The following is a 1,037-nucleotide window of genomic DNA, read 5'->3' as shown; positions in this document are numbered from 1 at the left end:
TTGAGAACATTATCACGAATATTGAAGTCACAACTATCAAGGCCAAACATGTCGCGTGTTTCTAGTGACGTTTTTTTTCAAAATGTCTTTTTTAAATTATAGAGAACATTTAATAATTATAAAATGGTTTCATGCATTTAGAGTATTATTTAACAAATTTTATCTGGTACAAAGAAACGAGTTTTTAGTAAAATATCTGTAACAGGCGCACGGAGCATGAGAAGCAAGGCATTTCCAAGCGCTTGTGTATAAGTTCCCGCATTTTTGCACAATTTCCTGTATTCCTGCGAAATTATAATTATTTCTGGAAAAACAGAAACAATCGATATTAATGAAAAAAAAATAACGATTGGCCCATCTTTATATGAATCCTTTTTTCAAACGCAAAATTAAATTTAAAATTAGGCGGGAATGGCGAAAACGGGAAGAAAAGCAAAGTACTTATATAGGTACGAAAAACTGTACGAGTTACGATTAAAATCAGAACAAATTAATTTTCCCGATTTTATGGCTATTAGTAGTAAACTTAGAAATCTTTACCAAAAACGAAAATTTGCCAAAATAAACAATACACAAAACTTTACCTACCTACCTAAATAATAACGTCATTCCAAACCGTCTCTAAATCTTGCAAAAACAGATTTCAATAATATTACTTGAGATCTCAAACTTAGCATTCTCCATTGAGTTAGTGAAGCATGATAATTACAATTAGTAATCTCACAATGAGTTTGCTTCTAATATATTGTAATATTATATTTTTAGTACACATATGGTTAGTAGAACAACGATTAGCTAAAATCACACTACTCTTTCAATGACATCTATTGAAAAAACTCTGCACTACATTGCTACTTTACGAACTAATCAATGCAGCATTCTGTTTTACCTAATACATTTTCACTTGATCTGGAAAATGTCCGCCAGATGGGCGCCTTAAATATTTCACATTTTCAGTCAGATTTTACAAAAGTCTCTTTGGACCTTCAAACGACCTTTGGCGAAGAGTTCTCCACTTTAGAGACCAGAGTTCACCC

This window comes from Micrasema longulum, unplaced genomic scaffold (assembly GCF_059751315.1).
Source record: "Micrasema longulum isolate JH-2025_06_02 unplaced genomic scaffold, ASM5975131v1 h1tg000039l, whole genome shotgun sequence".
Classification (NCBI taxonomy): Eukaryota; Metazoa; Arthropoda; class Insecta; order Trichoptera; family Brachycentridae; genus Micrasema; species Micrasema longulum.
Note: the sequence above shows the minus strand (reverse complement) of the source record.